Here is a 23,253-nt window from a genome sequence, read left to right as displayed (position 1 = left end):
AATAATCAAGAGTGCCAAGCCTGCTATACTCTCAGCACTCTATGAACTGCTTTGCCTGTGCTGGGACGAGGGAGCAGTACCACAGGATGTGGGCGATGCCAATATCATCACCCTCTATAAGAACAAGGGTGACCGCGGTGACTGCACCAACTACTGTGGAATCTCCTTGCTCAGCATAGTGGGGAAAGTCTTCACTCGAGTCATTTTAAACAAACTCTAGAAGCTGGCTGAGCATGTCTACCCTGAGGCACAGTGTGGCTTTCGAGCAGAGAGATCCACCACCATCCATCATTCTCCCTTCGCCAGCTACGGGAGAAATGCCATGAACAACAGATGCCCCTCTACATTGCTTTCATAGATCTCACCAGCAAAGATCGGATGTCCACCAAAGCTACTAAGTATCATCACCTCATTCCATGACAATATGAAAGGCACAATTCAGCATCGCGGCGCCTCATCAGACCCCTTTCCTATCCTGAGTGGTGTGAAACAGGGCTGTGTTCTCGCACCTACACTGTTTGGGATCGTCTTCTCACTGCTGCTCTCACATGCGTTCAAGTCTTCAGAAGAAGGAATTTTCCTCCACACATGATCAGACGGCAGGTTGTTCAACCTTGCCCGTCTTAGAGCGAAGACCAAAGTTCGGAAAGTCCTCATCAGGGAACTCCTCTTTGCTGACGATACCGCATTAACATCCCACACAGAAGAATGTCTGCGGAGACTCATCGACAGGATTGTGGCTGCCTGCGACGAATTTGGCCTAACCATCAGCCTCAAGAAAACGAACATCATGGAACAGGATGTCAGAAATACTCCATCCATCAATATTGGTGACCACGTTCTGGAAGTGGTTCAAGAGTTCACCTACCTAGGCTCAACTATCACCAGTAATCTGTCTCTAGATGCAGAAATCAACAAGCGCATGGGAAAGGCGTTATATCCAGACTGGCCAAGAGAGTGTGGGAAAATAATGCATTGACACAGAACACAAAAGTCCGAGTGTTCCAAGCCTGTGTCCTCAGTACCTTGCTCTACGGCAGCGAGGCCTGGACAACGCATGTGAGCCAAGAGCGACGTCGCAACTCATTCCATCTTCGCTGCCTCCAGAGAATCCTTGGCATCAGGTGGCAGGGCCGTATCTCCAACACAGAAGTCCTCGAGGTGACCAACATCCCCAGCATATACACCCTTCTGAGCCAGAGGCGCTTGAGATGGCTTGGCCATGTGAACCGCATGGAAGATGGCAGGATCCCAAGGACACATTGTACAGCGAGCTCGTCACTGGTATCAGACCCACCGGCCATCCATGCCTCCGCTTTAAAAATTTCTGAAAACATGACATGAAGTCCTGTGACATTGACCACAAGTTGTGGGAGTCAGTTACCAGTGATCGCCAGAGCTGGCGGACAGCCATAAAGACGGGGCTAAAGAGTGGCGAGTCGAAGAGACTTAGCAGTTGGAAGGAAAAAAGACTGATGTGCAAGGAGAGAGCCAACAACCAATTTTGTCTGCAGTGCCTGTGGAAGAGTCTGTCACTCTAGAATTGGCCTTTATAGCCACTCCAGGTGCTGCTCCACAAACCACTGACCATCTCTAGGTGCTTACCCATTGTCTCTCAAGACGAGAAGGCCAAAGAAGAAGGAGTCTCTGTCTCTCTCACTTCCCTGCCTCTCTCTCCCCCATTCTCTCTCTGTCTCTTTCCCCAGGCTCTCTGCTGTTCCCCCAGTTTATTTTTCTCTCTCCGCCCTAGTCTCTCTCTCTCTCTCTCCCCCTTGTAATATCTCAAATTGCAGATCTTTTTCTGTGAATCTCTGGAAGAAACATACCTTCTGGATTGCTGCTTTCAACAGAAATTTTATTATCGACTTTTATTTTATTATGGCACAATGTGCATGCTATACCAAGCAATGAACCTACACTACATATCAAATGAACAATAAATGAACAATACACTACATTTATCCCATTTTTGGTAAATGAGAGTTCCAATGGTTTGATTACATTGTTCTGTTTGAACATTATTTCAGTTTGTAACATAATCGCTTAAGTATGGTGGACATTTCCACTCATGAGTAGGATATCGATGTGTGACATCAGGTGTTGTCTCATTTAACTCGTGCTTCATCTGAAGTGTCGATGTCTGGATCGGAAGCAACGCTTGTAGATGGTGTTTGCAAAACTTTGAAGAATGACATGGTTCGTGTGATGATTTGTGAACCAGGCTTAGCAGTGATCAGTGATCCTTTTGTCTTGGTCACTACAAATGGCTAAATGTCACAGGGGGTTGTTTGCTTTCCAAAATAACCATCACATTTTACAAGCACTTTGCCTCCTCGCTTTACCGTTTGCTTTCATGTGATCTTTGTGTCCTTGATCACGTTCACGTATGTGTTGATCATTATCTTTGCGGGGCAGCTCAGGAAGACATGTGTGCTCAGGATATGCTAAGATGAGCATAGCTGGAGGCTTTCCAGTGGTCGAGGAAGAAGTCACTCTGTAATTGCGAAGAAAACGATACAACTCCTGCTTCCACAACTTGCTCTCAGCAGTAGATGTACGGATCACTTTTTTCAATTGGTACGCATGAATCTCTCACCCTCTCCTGGCCAATAGGGTGTGATTTTTCAGTGAGTAAAGCCCAGGTAGTTCAGGAATTTACAGAAATCATCGCTGTTGAATGGGGGCCCATTGTTGCCTCTGACCATTTGAGGGACTCCAAACAAAGTGAAAAGTTTGTCAAGCTTTGGGATGACTGCTTTCACTGAGATAGACGTAACTATTTCTATAACTGGGAATCTGCTGTAGTCGTCAGTGACAACAAGCAAGTGCTTGTCATTGGGTAAGTCTATGAATTCTACCCTAAATTCAGTCCATGGGCCTGCAGGTAGCTTCCGACATGTTGAGTGGCTCACGAAGATTTGACATTATGGTTGCTTGACGTGGCAAAACACTGAAGATTTTGTGCTCCACCAGGCGGTCAATTCCCGGGAACCATACCTTTTCCCGAAGAAGTTGCTTAGTTTTGACAATTCGCTGGTGACCCTCATGTGCTATTTCTACAACACATTCTCTCAATGACTGCGGAATAACAATGCGGTTGCCACATAACATGAGATCAGAAGTGGTTGCAACTGTGAGCTCATTTTGAACATTGTGAAGACCTTGTAGCGTGTGAGTGATTTCATTTGTAGACACTCTCTCAGTCATAGCTTTCCAGTTTTGTGATTCCATAGCTATCATACATAGCTGCAACACTGCATCTTGTTTTGTTGCCACTTTGATGTCAGTTACTTTTAGCAACTTTGGCACCGCGTTTACACTCACTTAGTTAAGATGTTGTTTGGTAGTCTGTCCTTTGTGACTAGTAGGATTGTTTATCAGCAAAGGATAGCGTGAAAGATAGTCCACTGGGTTAAGCTTCCTGGCTGAAACTTAACACAGAAGTTGTACTCTTGTATTTTGAGTTCCAACACTCTATTTGAGTAGGTGGTTTACAATGCGGATTGTTGAACAGGCTCACTTGTGGCCTGTGATTGCTTATCACTTCAAACTCACTTCCATACAAGTAGAGGTGAAAGTGTAGGAGTCTCCATGTGATTGAGAGTGCTTCTCTCTCTTTGTCAATATCATTGTTCTACAGATGTTAACGATTTGCTTGCCATCGCAATGATTGATGGATGAATTGCTTTGTCTTTCTGCACGAGAATAGCACCTAAGCCAACCTGACTCGCATCCATGACCAGCTGGGTGGTTTTCTTGGGGTCAAAGTAGGCATTTGTGCAACTTGCTGACAACTGTTGTTTGATCTAGTGTACAGCTTGTTTGTGTGATTTAGTCCACTCCCAGCTGATGGTCTCTGTCAGATCACCAAGGGGGGCAGACAGCATAGCAAGGTCAGGAATGAAATGACTACTGTATGTGATGAGCCCAAGCAGACTCGGGACTTCATGCACATTCTTTGCTTCCTTTGCAATGGCTTTTGGCTTTCTGTGGATCAGGTGATACTCCTTCACCGCTGTATACATGACTGAAAAATTTGATTCCGCTTTCATTGAACAGGCACTTGTCTTTGTTTCGGGTGAGATTGCATTCTCTTTGACATTGTAGGTCTGCATGTAGGCGCGTCTCAACTTCACTTTCAGTACGACCGTAGATGAGAATGTCATCACTGATGTTCAGCGTGCCGTCAAGTCCTTGCAGTGCGGATTGAATCATGTTCTGAAATAACTCAGCTGCTGAGTTGACTCTAGAGTTGTCTCTTGTATCGACAGAGCTCGATGTGAGTGGAGAACACTGTAAGATGCCTCTTTCTTCTGCAAGCTTGATTTGATGGTAGTCTGCATTGAGGTCAAGGTTAACAGAACGTTTGGCACCATTCACTTTCTCTATGATATCATCAATTGTTGGTGTCAAATGTCTTTCTTGTTCTATTGCTTGGTTTGGTGACTGCATATCAATGCAGATTCTAATCTTGTTCTCGCTCTTGGGTTTCTTAACAACTTGTATGGGTGAGACCCAAGGGATGATCCTTCTCTGTCTGCTTTGCGAAATGGAATGGTATTCGTCTGTGCTGATGCACGACTGCACACACCTTGGGACCTACATGCAGCTTGTATGTAGTACCTGTCAGTTTGCCGATACTCGTGAAGCCATCAGCATACAGCTCAAGAACATTGTTGGTACGTGTAGGAACTGCATATGTGACTGCAATCATGCATAGATCTGGTGCTTGTATGATTTATCTTTAAGAGACGTATCTAAAACTGCTGTACATCACCAGACAGGATGTGATGCATATACTCATGTGATCATAGGGCAGTCCTAGAGACCAGACGTGTAAACTAACAGCCTAGATATTGGTGGATATAGTTTCATCTCTTCAAATAAAGAACCCACTTAATTGAGTTACCAATCCTCTTCTGTGTTTGGTATGTTTGTGTAAAGTAGGAAAATGCAACATTGCTGAGTGAAAACTGATGAGTGTGTCACTTTCTCCAGATATGACATAGAATACAGAATTCATTCTGGTGTCTTTGAATGTGACTGGCATTTCAAAAGTCCCAAGAACTTTCAGTGGTTTGTTACCTGGTTTGCAAAGGATGGACAGTCCTGAAGTTTGATGAATATGTTACAACCAGGTGAGAGGGGTCTAGGGGTTCCCTATTAGCCTTTGCCTGGTTTAACCGTAACAGGGTATAATTTTAAAAACACCGTGTTTTTCGCTCCCCCTTAGTGAATCCTTGTTCACTGCTCCAATTGTAAGTCAAAGCAAACAGGTTTCCTTAGCTTTAAACAAGAAAGGTAGAAGTTTATTAATCTTAGACTCTAATCGGTTAATGACTACAAATATGCGACGCAACCAAGCTAACAGGCATATGCGATAAACACACATAGATAGAGACAGAAAAAGTAGAAGGAATAAAGGGGAAAAGTTTGAGGCAATATCTGGTAGTTACAGTTCTTTAAGTTCAATGTGGAGTCTTTGGTTTCCAATAAGTCTTGCAATTCATTGGGGCCCAGCTCACGCTTCAACTTGTTCTGATGTAGAAGTCTTTTCTCTCTTGAGGTTTACATGTCTTCTGTGGGTCCAGAGGCTTGGCAGAAAGCGAGAGAGAGCGAGAGAGAGAGAGAGAGAGGCTTCCTTATTCTAGCTTCAGTTGCGCACTGCCTTCTGAATTCAAACTGTCCTGTGGCTAGTTCAAAAAACCTGGACCAGCCAGTTAGTCATGTGACCAGCAGGTTTAACCAGTTCTGGCTCTGTGGATTGTATCATCTTAGCAGGGCCTGGAATGCGCTTCCTTACACCTTCAATGTCTGGTGATCAAAATCTATTTGGGTTAATTGGAGCAGGGAATACTCCTTTGTCTCCACAAGCAGCATCTCTTAGTATGCAAATGTCCTTCTAGCCCAGTATCTGGTGATCTTCAAACAAGTCATTTCTTCACTCCAGCAACAGCTTAAAATCAATGTTCTTATGACAAAATTAACATGCCTCATTCTTGGCAGGTGGGGGTCTGCATGACAAACATTTTATCTCCCGTGACATTGACAGATGCTCCTGTATGAGAGCATCTACTTTCAAGCAGCCAGTGGTCACTGTCACACGTAGCTGGTTGCTGTGTTCAGAAGAGAGCACAAAAGTATATTCAGCGAATTATACCTGGCTATAAAGTAAAGGCAGATTCTGTCCTCATAGCTATTGAAAGATCTGACATTGTAGATCTGCTATTATAAATCCCCTGAAGAAACACACAGCACTACCTTCTGGATTGCTGCTGTAAACTGAAACTTTATTATCGACTCTCTCTCGTGGCACACTGCACATGCTGCACTAAGCATGATTGGTGGCCTCAAATGAACAATACACTTCATATCAAATGAACAATACACTAAATCCCAGTCTCTACATTGGCAGCATTCTCTCATCCTTTTGGTGTGGTACATATATGTGGCACCCTTTTGGTAGTATTGGTCTTCACAGTTCCTTATGAGTGTAAATGTGAGCAAAATGGTTGAGTTTTCCACAAGCTTTACACTACTTGCCAGTAGCAGGGCATACTGACTGGTGTGGATAAGCACCATCACAGTGGAAGCATTGGAAGTCATGTGAAAGTCATGATCCTATTTACGAGATTGCTATTGATGTTTTACAGGTGGTTACACATGAGCACTGAACACTGTTCACAGGAGTTGAACTTGAAGTGTGGCAGTTGCTGTTGTTAGCTTCAACTTCAGCAGCTCTGAACTCTGAAAGGAATAGCGATCTTACTAACTCCAGCATCTCTGACAGTTTTCTGTCTTTCTTGAGCGCTTTTCAGCATATTTGACTAGAGAGGCAACCTTCAATTATTTGTGTTTTGACTTCCTGTTCAACATGTTGAACGTCACCAAAGTCACATTTGGCTGACAGTTTTCTCAATCGTATGCAATATTGGTCAATTGTCTCATTTGTTTCTTGCTTGGTTCATTTGAAAATAATTGTTTCGTATATTGCATTCCTCTTGGGCGTGAACTCAGTTCTTAGTGCATTTTGTGCTGAGTCATAGTCGTCTTGTGCGGGTGTAAGCATCTCAAAAATTTTTTCCAATTCTTCACGTCCATGGTGGAGAATTAAGGCCCTTTTTTAATCATCGGTTTCGCCAAAACCAACCATTGGCCCTCAAATCTTCGCATCCACTTCTGCCAACATGGGAACACAGATGAGGGCTCGGAGCGCAAGTCAAAATGTGATAGGTTGGGCATTGCCGTCACCATCTTGATCGTCAGTGCAGCAACAAAGTGTGATCAAGGATCCAAAATAGCGTTCCACAGGCACAATCATACAGACATTGTCAAAAGTAATAATAGCAGGTGGAAGAAACAAATGCACATTTTGTGGGGTGCTACAGTCCCACAATAAATTTTTCTCTCAGATTTAAGATTGCCAATGGCCTTGTGCTATTGTACAAATACTTAAATAACATCTTGTAAAGATCTTAACTGTGTTCCAAATTTTCACAAAGTACAAACACAGGTTTTTGACCAATTACTTGTGCATGCTTGTAGCTGGTATTGGCCTAGCAACCTAGAAATCTCAATAGAATTTGGTAATCTGTGGGCAGTCAGTAGCAAATGATCATAAAAGCATTGCATTGGTTTATGAGACATTGGTTTATGAGACAAAGTGGCTGTCGTATGTTAGCTGCACAAAGATACAAGGCCTCCTGTGCACAAACTCCAACACTGTCCATATTTGACAATCTGCATTACCTGGAGTTCATGACTGAAAGCACAGCGAATTATACCTGGCTATAAAGTAAATGCAGATTCTGTCCTCATAACTATTGAACGATCTCACATTATAGATCTGCTATTATAAATCTGCTGAAGAAACAGACAGAACTACCTTCTGGATTGCTGCTGTAAACTGAAACTTTATTATTGGCTCTCTCTCGTGGCACACTGCGCATACTGCACCAAGCATGTTTGGTGGCCTCAAATGAACAATACACTACACCCCAGTCTCTTACTCCCCCCTCAGTCTCTCTTTCTCCATGCCTCACTCCCCCATCTCTTTCTCCCCAATCTCTCTCTCACTCCCCCCAGTCTTTATCACTCTGTCCCCCTCCCTGTCTCTCTCCCTGCTCTCTCTCTCTCTCTCTCTCTCTCTCTCTGTCTCTCCCTCTCTCTTCCTCTCTCTCTCTCTCTCTCCCATCCCTCTCTCCCCTAGTCTCTTTCTCTTTCTCCCCCAGACTCTCTCTCTCTCCCCCTCCAGTCTGTCTTGCCCCCTCCCCCACCCCTGCCAGTCTCTCTCTAGGGGGAGATGTGTCGAAAGGTCGCCTCCTTTCTCTATCCTCCCAGCTCATGTGTGTTGAGCTGGGAGAATGCTGTGATGAAGGGCACCATCTTTGGCACAGGCATCTGCCTAGGACGTCACTGAGGATGATATCACAGACACCGCAACTGCACATGTACAGGAAGTGCTCCCCCTAGTGTTGTGGAATCAGTAGATTCAGCCATATTCATGCATTTTGGAGAAAGGGGCGGCACAGTGGCGCAGTGGTGAGCACCACAGCCTCACAGCTCCAGCGACCCGGGTTCAATTCTGGGTACTGCCTGTGTGGAGTTTGCAAGTTCTCCCTGTGTCTGCGTGGGTTTTCTCCAGGTGCTCCGGTTTCCTCCCACAGCCAAAAAGACTTGCAGGTTGGTAGGTAAATTGGCCATTATAAATTGCCCCTAGTAGGTAGGTGGTAGAGAAATATAGGGACATGTGGGGATGTGGTAGGAATATGGGATTAGTGTAGGATTAGTATAAATGATAGTATATATAATAAGAGCGAAGTCCAAAGTACGGAAAGTCCTCATCAGGGAATTCCTCTTTGCTGACGATGCTGCTTTAACATCTCACACTGAAGAGTGCCTGCAGAGTCTCATCGACAGGTTTGCGGCTGCCTGTAATGAATTTGGCTTAACCATCAGCCTCAAGAAAACGAACATCATGGGACAGGATGTCAGAAATGCTCCATCCATCAATATTGGCGACCATGCTCTGGAAGTGGTTCAAGAGTTCACCTACCTAGGCTCAACTATCACCAGTAACCTGGCTCTAGATGCAGAAGTCAACAAGCGCATGGGAAAGGCTTCCACTGCTATGTCCAGACTGGCCAAGAGAGTGTGGGAAAATGGCGCACTGACACGGAACACAAAAGTCCGAGTGTATCAGGCCTGTGTCCTCAGTACCTTGCTCTATGGCAGCGAGGCCTGGACAACACATGTCAGCCAAGAGCAACGTCTCAATTCATTCCATCTTCGCTGTCTCCGGAGAATACTTGGCATCAGGTGGCAGGACCATATCTCCAACACAGAAGTTCTCAAGGCGGCCAACATCCCCAGCTTATACACACTACTGAGTCAGCGGCGCTTGAGATGGCTTGGCCATGTGAGCCGCATGGAAGATGACAGGATCCCCAAAGACACATTGTACAGCGAGCTCGCCACTGGTATCAGACCCACCGGCCGTCCATGTCTCCGCTTTAAAGAAATCTGCAAACGCGACATGAAATCCTGTGACATTGATCACAAGTCGTGGGAGTCAGTTGCCAGCGTTCGCCAGAGCTGGCGGGCAGCCATAAAGACGGGGCTAAAATGTGGCGGGTCGAAGAGACTTAGTAGTTGGCAGGAAAAAAGACAGAGGCGCAAGGGGAGAGCCAACTGTGCAACAGCCCCAACAAACAAATTTCTCTGCAGCACCTGTGGAAGAGCCTGTCACTCTAGAATTGGCCTTTATAGCCACTCCAGGCGCTGCTTCACAAACCACTGACCACCTCCAGGCACGTATCCATTGTCTCTCGAGATAAGGAGGCCAAAGAGAAAGAAAGTATAAATGGGTGGTTGATGGTCGGCACAGACTCGGTGGGCCGAAGGGCCTGTTTCAGTGCTGTATCTCTAAACTAAACTAAAAAAAACATTATTACACTCTTGAAGACTTTGGTTGTGGAGAATTAAAGTCCCAGTGAAAATCCCTTATGAAAATGATTACTTGACTCAGCCATGCATGGTGCTTATACTAATTGTAAATCCAGTACCTTTACTTAACAAAGATCCAAAGGAAATCCAAGTGAAATTTTTTGTGTTCTTGTTGAAATCAGCATTTCCTCAAGCAATACAATTGACATTTAAACATGTTAAGGTCTATAGATTTAATTATTTAGTCTCATAGCTATAATAAAGGTCTCTGTTGGTGACCATATTGAGGCCGTATTATTGGAAGGGTGTACTTATTGGACCAAATCAGATTAGTTCAGGAACTTACCTTAATGCTGGCAAAAATGACAATGCAGTATATGCTGCCCATTCCTCGTATGAGTCGCATGAAGGAATAGAAGACTGATCCTGAAGTGATCCAGTTGTGTCTTCCAGCAATTCAAAAGCTTTTATGATCATTTGCTACTGACTGCCCACAGATTACCAAATTCTAATGAGATTTCTATGTTGCTAGACCAATACCAGCTACAAGCATGCACAAGCAATTGGTCAAAAACTTGTGTTTGTAACTTTGTGAAAATTTGGAACACGGTTAAGATCTTTACAAGATGTTATTTAAGTATTTGTACAATAGCACAAGGTGATTGGCAAGCTCATGTAATGTAAGTCTGACACTTTTGTAGACGTTAACTCATGGATTAATAGTCGAGAGGTGATTGATATGACAGCAATAACTGTTCAAACTAGGGCTAAGGGTTGAGTTGATGTACTTTTATCACAGAACACTCTCATTTTGGAGTGAAGGCATCATTTTTGCCATTACAGTAGCCCTAAATGATTCAACCAAGGGCAAAGGTTGGGGGTAGGGTTCACAAGCACTTTTAGCAATGTGACAAGTCAGATTTAATCATTGGTCTTAATCATCAGTTCTGCTCCGCATCTGTAAGAGTCAGTATCCGCAAGAAATGGGAATATTTGTAATTGAAATGTCAGTGGGAGGTGGGTGGGGGAGGGTGGTGGGGAGATTTTTTTCAAAGTTAATATTGCTGCTGTTTCATGTTTAAAGAAAATTTTGTCCCTATGGTTGCCTGTAGAGGAAGTTACATATGTGTTTACTTGGTCTGCTCATTTGCGTACTCGGAGTGGTCATTGGTGTCAAACCCATTTTAAATGGGTGCAAGTAGCTGGACGCATGGAAGTTTACGTGCAGCCTTTAAAAAGAGAGTTCAGGTAGCAATTGCAGACTGAAGGGACAACCAGGTGAGAAAAGAACAGTGTTTGGCTCTCAAATAAATTGTTTGCAAGTAGTAACAATATGTTTCAATAACTGGGGCAGCATCAGCAACAAGGCACTAAGCCAGAGAAGCAGACCATGAGATTTCATTCATCTGTCTTTCAAGCCCTGCTGAAGAGAACAGAAGACAGGAGGAACACATTTCTGGATGTGGGTACCAAAAGGCCCAGAACAACGACACATGCCACCTGGCACATGATGGCACTGACAATCTGTGACAACTCCCTCACCCCAAGAACTGTGGCAGGTGGATTTGACAGAGACTGTTGCTACATCCTCACACTGGGAAGCCAAATGAGGGCGGCACAGTAGCGCAGTGTTTAGCACCGCAGCCTCACAGCTGCAGCGACCCGGGTTCAATTCTGGGTGCTGCCTGTGTGGAGTTTGCAAGTTCTCCCTGTGTCTGTGTGGGTTTTCGCTGGGTGCTCCCACAGCCAAAACAAACTTGCAGGTTGATAGGTAAATTGACCATTATAAATTGCCCCTAGTATAGGTAGGTGGTAGGGGAACAGAGGGACAGGTGGGGATGTGGTAGGAATGTGGGATGAGTGTAGGATTAGTATAAATGGGTGGTTGATGGTCAGCACAGACTTGGTGGGCCGAAGGGCCTGTTTCAGTGCTGTATCTCTAAATAAAATAAAAATAAAAAAATAAAAAATAAATACGTGACATGTCCATACGAAGTCTGCAACATGTATATGGGCACTAGAGTCTCTGGATCTAGTGCATGACAGGGAGGTGGAGCAGAAGCTCCAGAGAGGGCAAGCTCTGCACAATGCCCTCTGCCAAGTTGGAGCTGGACTCCTCCATACTCCTTGACAGTCACAGGAGGCTGTCTGGCAGACCAGCCAATGCACACAGCATCTCAGTGTGCATGCCCATTCAACAGTCTCCTGTATGCAGCCCCATCGAGCTCCTCATCTGAGTCCTGTGCACCAGTACTTGGCTGCCACATTGATCTCTAGTGAGCTGACAAACAAACCATCCTTCATCCCCAGCCTGGTTGCAGCCCACTTATGCCTGATGAATCACAATGTGCAGATCACAACTTTATATTAGCCTCCAAGGTACGTGTGGTACTATACGCGACGTATCTGAGCTGGTGGCTGCGAGTGTCAGATCAAGTGATGGGCCTCTTCATTAGTGCTATGCTATAGTTCTCGTTCCTCCTTCTGTGGCTCCTTTGGCTGGGAAAGCCCGACCTTTCACCCCCCCCCCAAACTTTATTAACTTTAACCTTCAACCACTTCCCACCACCTCCCCACCAGTCAGAAGAATTTTTCCCGCTCTCACCTCCCGCCCTGGAAATATCACTCCACCCTCCCTCCCCACCAGTGGTCCGCCTCGGGATCTCTGAACGGAGATCTGAGGTGCGGGAGTCCCAGTAAACAGCCAGATTATCAGAGTGGGACAGCCATCACTACAAGGTAAGTCATTAGTCTTTCATTTACATTGAATTAACAAATTTAAATAATGTCTTCGTCACCTGTGCAGGGGGGAGGCAGCCATGAGGCCTCACCACCGCTGGTAAAATGCGACAGGGCCTTCCCGGCATCGCGGCCCGTGGCAGGCCTCTCCCGGAAGTATTTTCTGGGCCCCCCACCACGACCCCCGATGTCAGGGGGCGTATAAAATTCTGCCCAGCATGTTCCCTTGTTGATTCCACAATGTACTGTTCTAAGAAACTGTCCCAAATACACTCTATGAACTCATCCTCAAGGCAACATTTGCCAATTTGGCTCATCCAAGTTTTATGAAGATTAAAATCACCCACGATTATTGCAGTATCATTCTTACAAGAGCCCATTATTTCTTGATTTATCCTCTGTCCTACAGTGTAGCGACTGTTAGGGGGCCTATAAACTACTCATACCAGTGACTTTTTTCCCTAGCTATTTCTTAACTCTACTCAAACTGATGCTACATCCTAATCTTCCAAGCCAAGATCATTTCTCACTACTGTACTGATCTCATGCTTTATTAGTAGAGCTACCCCATCTCATTTTGCTGTCTTCCTCGCCTTCTGAAATGTCAATTATCCTTGAATATTTAGTTCCCAGCCTTGGTCACCTTGCAGATACATCTCTGCAATGGCAATAATATCACAGCAATTTATTTCTAATTGTGCCATCAATTCATCCATCCTGTTACAAATTCTGTGTGCATTCAGATAAAGAGCCTGTCTTTTTCGCATTTTTATCCACTCTGACCCTATTTATAACATAGAACATAGAACAGTACAGCACAGTACAGGCCCTTCGGCCCACGATGTTGTGCCGAACCTTTAACCTATTCTAGGATCAAACTACCTACATACCCTTCATACTACTATCATCCATGTACCTATCCAAGAGTCGCTTAAATGTCCCTAATGTATCTGCTTCTACTACCACCGCTGGCAGTGCATTCCACGCACCCACCACTCTCTGTGTAAAGAACCTACCTCTGACATCTCCCCGAAACCTTCCTCCAATCACCTTAAAATTATGCCCCCTGGTGATAGCCCTTTCCACCCTGGGAAAAAGTCTTTGGCCATCCACTCTACTTATGCCTCTCATCATCTTGTACCCCTCTATCAAGTCACCTCTCATCCTTCTTCACTCCAATGAGAAAAGCCCTAGCTCCCTCAACCTTTCTTCGTAAGACATGCCCTCCAGTCCAGGCAGCATCCTCTGCACCCTCTCTAAAGCTTCCACATCCTTCCTATAATGAGGCGACCAGAACTGAACACAATATTCCAAGTGTGGTCTAACCAGGGCTTTACAGAGCTGCTGCATAACCTCGCGGCTCTTAAACTCAATCCCCCTGTTAATGAAAGCCAACACACCATACGCCTTCTTAACAACCCTATCAACTTGGGTGGCAACTTTGAGCGATCTATGGACATGGATCCCAAGATCCCTCTGTTCCTCCACACTATCAAGAATCCTGTCTTTAAGCCTGTATTCTTCATTCAAATTCGACCTTCCAAAATGAATCACTTCACACTTTTCCAGGTTGAACTCCATCTGCCACTTCTCAGCCCAGCTCTGCATCCTGTCAATGTCCCGTTGCAACCTACAACAGCCTTCCACACTATCCACAACTCCAGCAACCTTCGTGTCATCAGCAAACTTGCTAACCCAGCCTTCCACTTCCTCATCCAAGTCATTTATAAAAATCACAAAGAGCAGAGGTCCCAGAACAGATCCTTGTGGAACACAACCACTAGTCACGAGCTCCATGTTGAATACTTTCCATCTACTACCACCCTCTGACTTCTATGGGACAGCCAATTTTGTATCCAGACAGCCAGCTTTCCCTGAATCCCATGCCTCCTTACTTTCTGAATGAGCCTACCATGGGGAACCTTATCAAACGCCTTGCTAAAATTCATATACACCACATCCACTGTTCCTTCATCAACGTGTTTTGTCACATCTTCAAATAATTCAATAAGGCTTGTGAGGCATGACCTGCCCCTCATAAAGCCATGCTGACTGTCTCTAATCAAACTATGCTTTTCCAAATAATCATAAATCCTGTCTCTCAGAATCCTCTCCAATAATTTGTCTACTACCGACGTAAGACTGACTGGTCTATAATTCCCAGGGTTATCCCTATTCCCTTTCTTGAGCAAGGGAATAACATTTGCCACCCTCCAATCATCAGGTACTACTCCAGTGGACAGTGAGGATGCAAAGATCATCGCCAAAGGTGCGGCAATCTCTTCCCTCGCTTCCCGTAATATCCTTGGGTATATCCCGTCTGGCCCCGGGGACTTATCTGTCCTCATGTCTTTCAAAATTTCCAGCACATCCTCCCTCTTAACATCAACCTGTTCGAGCATATCAGCCTGTTTCACGCTGTCCTCACAAACGACCAGGTCCCTCTCACTAGTGAATACTGAAGCAAAGTATTCATTTAGGATCTCCCCTACCTCCTCCGACTCCAGGCACAAGTTCCCTCCACTATCCTTGATCGACCCTACTCTCACTCTGGCCATCCTCTTGTTCCTCACATAAGGGTAGAACGCCTTGGGATTTTCCTTAATCCTACCCACCAAGACTTTTTCATTTCCCCTTCTAGCTCTCCTAAGTCCATTCTTCAGTTCCTTCCTGGCTACCTTGTAACCCTCTAGAGCCCTATCTGATCCTTGCTTCCTCAACCTTAAGTAAGCTTCCTTCTACCTCTTGACTAGCTGTTCCACATCTCTTGTCATCCAAGGTTCCTTCACCCCACCATCCCTTCCTTGCCTCATCGGGACAAACCTATCCAACAGTCGCAGCAAGTGCTCCCTAAACAACCTCCACATTTCTGTCATGCATTTCCCTGAGAACATCTGTTCCCAATTTATGCTCCCCAGTTCCTGTCTAATAGCATTGTAATTTCCCCTCCCCCAATTAAATATTTTCCCATCCCGTCTGCCCCTGTCCCACTCCATGACTATAGTAAAGGTCAGGGAGTTGTGATCACTATCACCGAAATGCTCTCCCACCAAGAGATCTGCCACCTGGCCTGGTTCGTTGCCAAGCACCAAATCCAACATAGCCTCCCCTCTAGTCGGCCTATCTACATATTGAGTCAGGAAACCTTCCTGGACACACCTGACAAAAACTGCTCCATCCAAACTATTTGCACTAAGGAGGTTCCAATCAATATTAGGGAAGTTGAAGTCACCCATGACAACAACCCTGTTACATCTGCACCTTTCCAAAATCTGCCTCCCAATCTGTTCCTCCGTGTCTCTGTTGCTATTGGGGGGTCTATAGAAAACTCCCAATAAAGTGACTGCTCCTTTCCTGTTTCTGACTTCCACCCATAATGACTCAGTAGACAAACCCTCCTCGACGACCTCCCTTTCTGCAGCTGTGATACTTTCCCTGATTAGCAATGCCACTCCCCCACCTCTTTTACCTCCCTCCCTATTCCTTTTGAAACATCTAAATCCCGGAACATCCAACATCCATTCCTGCCCCTGTGATATCCAAGTCTCCGTAATGGCCACAGCATTGTAGCTCCAAGTACTGATCCATGCTCTAAGTTCATCACCCTTATTCCTGACACTTCTTGCATTAAAATAGACACACTTCAACCCATCATACTGGCTGCAACTTTGCTCTGCCAACTGTCTAACCTTCCTCACAGACTCTCTGCACTCTGTATCTGCCTGTTCAACAGCTACCCCATCCCCTGATCCGTAGCTCCGGTTCCCATCCCCCTGCCAAACTAGTTTAAACCCTCCCGAAGAGCGCTAGCAAACCACTCGCCCAGGATATTGGTGCCCCTCCAATTCAGATGCAACCCGCCCTTCTTGTACAGGTCCCACCTTCCCCAGAAGGTATCCCAATGATCCACAATTTGCTGGTCCATTATTGTGTTTGCACACTCTGTCCCTTCCTGTCACACTCTGATTATCATTACCCATATCACTACCCCGCACTATTGCCTTGTCCTTTCTCATTAACTTTCTAAATCTCCCCTCACAAGAACCCTTCAACCCCCACTATTTAAAGCATTCTCAACAGCCCTAGCTATGTGATTCGCCAGGACTCTAGTCCCAGTGCAGTTCAAGAAAGAAGGCCGTCCCTCTTTCCCCAGTACTGGTGTCAATGGAATCGAAATCCATTTCTCCCACACCAATCTTTGAGCTATGCCTTCAACTCTCTGAGCTGAATGACCCTGTGCCAATTTATTCTTGGCTCAGGTAGTAAGCCAGAGATTATTACCTTTGTGGTTCTGCTTTTTAATTTAGGCCCTAACTGCTCATTGTCCCTCAGCAGGGCATCTGGGGGTGATGGGACCAGTCAGGCAGGCTCCATTGAAGAGGGGGGTGTTGGTGAGGGCAGCGGGATGTTGCCATGGGGGGCGGGGGTCGACCTTTGTCATCGGTGGGCCCTCTGTGGGCAGCAGACTGTCTGAATAAGATGACTCGCACTCTGAGCCAGGAGAAAGGCCACCTGCGTTCACCGGGTGGTCAGCCCATGCAGTGGAGAGCCCACCCACCATTGGTTAAATACCAGCATTGGTGGAAGAGGCCCTTAGTTGGCCATTTAAGTGACTGAATAGGCCTCTGGGTAGGAGAGCTGTCCTCCACTTTCCCTGCTGCTGGTAAAATGCCATGGCAGTGGAAGAATGATGGGCAGTCCAATCCCCACCTTACCTCACCATTTTCCAGCCCACTCTGCCTTCTAGTTCATCCTCAGAAGCTGGTAAAATCCAACCTGAGGAGTGAGAGGGGGATGAACATTCATAATTTGGAGCAGACTTCAGATCTGCTGGGTTTCCATCCCATCTAATTCACCCTGCAAATCCCAAACTTAAGGAGCACATCTTCTGCCTGCCTCATTTATTTCCCAGCAATTTTTTGGGGGAATACTTCTGTGGATATTCCCAGGAAATTTTTCCAATGTATCTCTCTTCAGCGCGTGCTTGCTTAGAGCTGATATGAGCTGATATGAGCCAGTAGGAGGCTCCAAAGTGAAATTTCATAAAGGTAATTGATTCTAGAAAGATTGGGCAAATGTTTTGTGCAAGGCATGAAAATATTACTTCAATCTTCAGCCCACTAAAGGGGCTCGAGCAGCAGAGAAGGGAACCTCTGGTATATCGCTACAGGCATGGGTCGCCTCCCCTGATTATTCAAATGATCCTGCTCCTGGTGTAACATTGCAATAGAAATCCTGCTCTACAACACTTCCACCCTCTCAAGTGTCCATAGAATTTCTAGGACACTGACCCTATTGTGAATTGAATGATGTTGGATCTCTTATTTGTCTGCTGTGATGGTAGCACTCTTGCCTCTGAGTCAGAAGGTTGTGCATTCAAGACCCACTCCAGTTGAGTACAAAAATCAAGGCTGAAACTCCAGTGCAGTACTGTGGGAGCACTGCACTGTTGAAGGTTCCGAAGGTGACATTAAACTGAGACCCTATCGGCCCTCTCAGGTGGAAGTAAAAGATTGCATGATGCTATTTTGAAGAACAGGGGAGTCATCCCTAATATCCTTGCCAATATTTATGACTCATTCAACATCACAAAAATACATCATCTGGTCATTTTTACATTGCTGTTTTTGGGAGCTTGTTGTGAGCAAATTGGCTGGTGTGTTTCCTACATTACAACAATGACTACACTTCAAAAGTACTTCATTGACTGAAAAGTACTTTGGGACTATGTTTGTGAAATGCAAGTCTTTCTTTTTATAGTCTGGTCTCCAGATATTTTGTGAGCAGTTCTGAGCACCACAGCTGAGAATGGATGTATTGGTCTTGGAGGGAGTGCTGCATAGATTTACCAGAATGATGCCAGGACTCCAAGGGATATAATTATGAGGGAAGATTACACAAACTAGGGTTGTATTCCTGTAATTTGGAAAGTTAAGGGGTGATTTGATTGAAGTTTTCAAGGTATTAAGAAGAATTGATAGGGTAGATAGAAAGAAACTGTATCTGCTAGTTTTGGAAACTAGGACTATGGAGCATAGTCTAAAAATTAGAGCCAGATCATTCAGAAGTGAAATTCGGAAACACTTCGAAGCACAATGGTGGTAGAAGTTTGGAACTCTCTTCCACAAACAGCAATTGATGCTAGATCAATTGTTAAATTTAAAACTGAGATCACTGAATAATTACAGCACAGAAGGAGGCCGTTCAGCCCATTGTGTCTACAGCAGCCCTCCAAATGAGCAATTCACCTAGTGCCATTCCCCACCTTCTCCCCATAAGCAACACAATAGGGCTGTTCCAGGATTTGAATCTCTCACATTTCAAGCAATTACATACTCTAAGCAAGAACCATATCCCTAGACCAATGTGGGAGATTGATAGATATTAGGGATGTGGGGTAAAGGCAGGTTATATGGAGTTAGGTCACAGATCAGCCATAATCTCACTGAATGGCCTACTGCTGTTCCTGTATTTCTAGGAAGAGAGGAGAGAAATGCAGCGTTGGGTCATACATCGGGTCCTTTGGAAGGATACAGATCAACAAAGGGTGGAGATTATCCACAGACTTGAAACAATAATACTCATGGTTGTGCTGTCATAGGACACCGATCATAAGGATTTGCCTAGTTTCAGCCAAGGTAAAGTTGAGGAAATCTAAATAGGGGAAGGCTTTTTTTTCCCCTCTTTAACATCTTCTTGTAGGTGAAGAGCACTGTAGAAAGGCAAGAAAATAAAACTTCGAAAAAAAGTGATAGAGAAGGTGCAGAGGAGATTTACCAGAATGATACCAGGGATGAGGTAATTCAGTTACGTAGAGAGACTAGAGAAGTTGGGATTTTTTTTTAGAGCAAAGAAAGTTGTGGGGAAATTTAATAAAGGTGTTCAAAATTATGAGGGCTTTTGATGGAGTAACCATGGAGAAACTGTTTCCACTTGCAGAATACACAAATTTATGATAATTGACAACAAGGTCAGGGAAACGTTAAGGAAAAAGAAATTCTATTCAGTGAGTTCTGATCTGGAATTTGCAACACTGAAATGGTGGTGGAAGCAGATTCAATAGTAATTTTCAAAAGGAAATTGGATGAATACCTAAAAAGATAAAACTACCAATGTTTCTCCTTCAAACAATTTTCAAGTCCTGGAGATAATCCCGAAAGTGAATAATAGCTGATATAGGAGTAAATATGTTGAAGCTATCTACACTGCTCTCTTTGAAATGTTTTACCTCCTCTGTGGCCCACCCTACTTCAGTGTAGACACAATTGTGTGTGATGTTAAACAGCCAGCCTGTGGCTGTACACTCATCATTTATGTAATTAAAAAGCACCAATCAGATTGTCTGCTGTGCCACCTTCTGCAGCACAATGTCATACAAATCCAAAGTTGTCAAGGAAAAGCAATTTCAGTCTGCATTCTGTTTTCATTGCTGAGTTGCTTCGTTAGTTCCCATGTACTGTAATCACTAAAAATGCAAAATGTGGCACAATTGCTGGCAAGAGATTTAGCTTGAGGCAATATATCTTGAGGCCATGTCTAACACATCACAATTTCAATCAATCCTTAGAAGTGTTTTTCACACTATAATATCATGTAATTAAATACCAATGGATAAATTAAACACTGTGGCTTTACAATAGTTGGCAGGGAAATGTTCACAGTCAGCTTTCTTTAAAAGTAGCTACATGCATAAATAAAATGACCTTCTTACATCAAAGTCAGTGATGTGTTTATTTGCAATTAAGCAAACAATTTGTGTGCATGTTAACAGCAAAAAATGATACCTGTACATTAATATAGCTGGTTGCATAAAGAATAATGCAGGGAAGTCACTGTTAGGTACTTGCAGCAGCAAACATGATTATTTGTACAAGTAGAACTTCCACCTCCCTTATAGTGGTTGTATAGCTAAAATGCCCAGCTTGCAAGTAATAATATCCCTGAAATGATGCCATGAGATACTAGCCTATGAATTCTGGACAAGTTTGGCTGGAGTTCCACTCTGTTGCTTTAGTGGAGGCATTTATCCAGTTATTTTCAAAAGATTAAACCATTTATTAAAAGGGCAAAGAGGAATTTCAGAAAATATGTTTTTTTTGTACATTGATATCTGGTGTCTGTAATCTTTTAAACAGTAAAGCCTGTATGTAATATGTACAAGTTAACATAGGCAGTAAAGAGCTACAAGAAAATTAACAATAAGGTTATTGGAGGGGGTTTCAGATGACACAGCCATGGTAGTAATTTCCTGGTTATATTTTTGTGCATTAGGTGGTATGATGGCCATGGCACTTCTTGAAAGATGATGCTGTAGCACCAAAGAAATTCAGTTATTTTGCCTTATTGTAACCTCATGAATGTCAGGAGTCCAATTCTTGAACAACAGTCCTTGGCACAAATGTTGAAGGCATAATTCACAGAATCTTGCCAAGCAAAACACCTCCAAAAACACTCCAGAGTATTTCCAGATATTTTGCAATAGAAAAGGTTACAAAAAAATCACCTTAGCTGCAAATTGTCCCTTTAAATACTGCTAGTGCAGATCTTGCAGCTTCACACTTGTTCGCAAAGTGCGCCCTTCTTATCCAGTAATGCTGTGTAGGCCATGCTGGAAGTGACCAGTGGTGCATCGCAACCCTGAGAAGCGGAGGTTTTCACCATTTAGAAAGTATCCTATTCTATCCCTTTTAGGTCCAAAGTAGATGACCTCTCAAATGTCTATTTTGAAATCTATTTACCACAGTTTTGCCCATTCACTTGATCTATTAATATCTCTTTATAACTTTATTCTTCTATCTAAAATGCTTACAAAGCCCCCTATCTTTATACCAATGACAAACTTGGATATATGGCTCTCTATCCCATCATCTAAGTTGTTAATAAATAAACACGAGGCCCCAAAACAGATCTCTGTGGGACACTACAAGTGATATCCTGTCAATTAGAATTCCTGCCTATTATACCTACTCTCTATCTCCTGCCACTCAGCCAATTTCCTAATCAAGTCAAGAATTTGTCATCAATTCCGGCACTTCCATTTTAGCTAACAGTCTCATATCAGGGACTTTATCGAGTCTTTTGGAATTCCATATAAATAACATCCACAGACATTCACCTGCCATTACTTTAGCTACCTCTTCAAAAAATTCAATAAGGTTCATTGAGTATGATCTATCCTTTACAAAACCATGTTGGCTATGTTCGATCAGCTGAAAATTTTCAATGTGTTCAGTCACTCTACCTTTAATTATAGACTCTAATAATTTACTGACAACAGATGTTAGGCCAACCGGTCTATAATTCCCTGCTTTCCCTCTCTCACCTTTCTTAAATGGCAGAGTGAAATGTGCAATTTTCCAATCCAAATGTTCGGTTCCTGAATTGAGAGAATTTTGGAAGATTATAGTTAAAACGTTTGCAATATTCTCACCTACTTTCTTTAAAATCTTGGGATGGAAACCATCTAGTCCTGGAGATTTGTTACTCTTTTGTAGCATTATTTTCTTCATCATTGTTATTTTGTTTAGGTTAATTTTATGAGTCCCTGTGCCTGATTTAATATTAATTTTCTTGGGATATCTGGTATGCTGACCTCTTGCTCTACTGTAAATACAGATGCAAAGTGATTATTCAACATGTTTCCCCATTTCTTTACTTTCACTTACAATATCAAAATTGCCAGTTTTCAAGGGATTCACATTGCTCCTGACCACCCTCCTTTTCCTTATCATTGGAACAAATGGTTGTGTTGATTTTGATATCCCTTGTAAATTTCTTTCCATACTCCCTTTATGTGGCTTTTACTATCTGTTTTCTCACCTTTTGTTGTTCTTTATATCTCTCCCAGTCGCCAGGATCTGTTCTTTTATTTTGAAAAGCCCTATATAAATACAGCAAAACTTCCTTGCTCATATATTTCAACCCCTTTGCAATAAAGGCTAACATAAAATTTGCCTTCCTAATTGCTTGCTATACCTACACGTTAACTTTCTGTGATTCATGTACAATGACATTAAGGTCCCTCTAAATACCAACATTTGCTCCTCTCTCACCCGCGAAACAGATTCTGCTTTCTCATTCTTCCTGCCAAAGTGGATAATTTCATATTTCTCCACATTATGTTCCATCTTCCATGTTCTTACCTGCTTACATAACCTGGCTATAATATCCCTTTGCAGCCTCTTTGCTTCTTCCTTGCAGCTTACTTTCTCACCTAAAATTGTGTTATCAGCAAACTTGGCAATATTACACTAGTCCCCTCATCTAAGTCATTGATCTAGATTGTAAATAGCTGAGATCCCAGCACTCTTCCTTGCAGTACCCCACTAGTTACAACCTGCCAACCCAAAAATATTTATATTCTCTGTCTTCTGTCCATTAACCAATCCTCAATCTATGCTAATATATTACCCCTGATCCCATTAGCCCTGATTTTGTGTAACAACCCCTTGTGTGGCACCTTATCGAATGCCTTTTGACGCTCCATATCCACTCTTTCTCCGTTTCCTGGTACCTACACCCTCGAAAATCTCTGATTGATTTGTCAAACAAGACTTTCCTGTCATAAAA

Source organism: Heterodontus francisci, chromosome 6 (assembly GCF_036365525.1).
Source record: "Heterodontus francisci isolate sHetFra1 chromosome 6, sHetFra1.hap1, whole genome shotgun sequence".
Classification (NCBI taxonomy): Eukaryota; Metazoa; Chordata; class Chondrichthyes; order Heterodontiformes; family Heterodontidae; genus Heterodontus; species Heterodontus francisci.
This window is presented reverse-complemented; position numbering follows the sequence as displayed.